Source organism: Solanum pennellii, chromosome 6, assembly GCF_001406875.1.
Source record: "Solanum pennellii chromosome 6, SPENNV200".
NCBI classification, from domain to species: Eukaryota; Viridiplantae; Streptophyta; class Magnoliopsida; order Solanales; family Solanaceae; genus Solanum; species Solanum pennellii.
The window spans coordinates 4,395,931-4,396,469 of record NC_028642.1 but is presented as its reverse complement, the minus strand read 5'-3'; positions in this window follow the sequence as shown (position 1 = coordinate 4,396,469).

The window sequence follows — 539 nt, the reverse complement described above, 5'->3', positions numbered from 1 at the left end:
GAACCAAAACTCAACCAATTAAACTAAACAAAACTCATGACAAATTAACTCATATCAAAAAATTAAACCACCAAACTACTAAGTTTTGCTTTATATTATCTCTTCTTTCTGTATAAAAACAAAAACTTTTTATTTTTTTTTTCATCTTTGCAAAAAACTTATTCATTTTGTTAATTTTTTCACTAACAAAACTATGCATTCAAATGTTTTACATCTTGAAGAACCCATCAGAATGGCTTCCATTTTGGAGCCATCCAAAGTTGTAAGTAGGGGTGGCAAAATGGATAAATTAATATGGGTATTCATTCATATTACTCATATTAAATGAATTGGATATCCCACTCATTTGAAAATGAGTAAAAAAACAAGTAATACCCATATTACCCATTTAAAATGGATAGTCAAATGGATAAAATGGATTAAAAAAAAAAGTGATAAAGGGTTGGATAGTAAGAAAGTTTTTTTTCTTTTAAAAAAATCTATAAAAAAAACATGAATTTTTTTTTACATTTAATTTGGGATAGGGGTAGTAGGGCTAG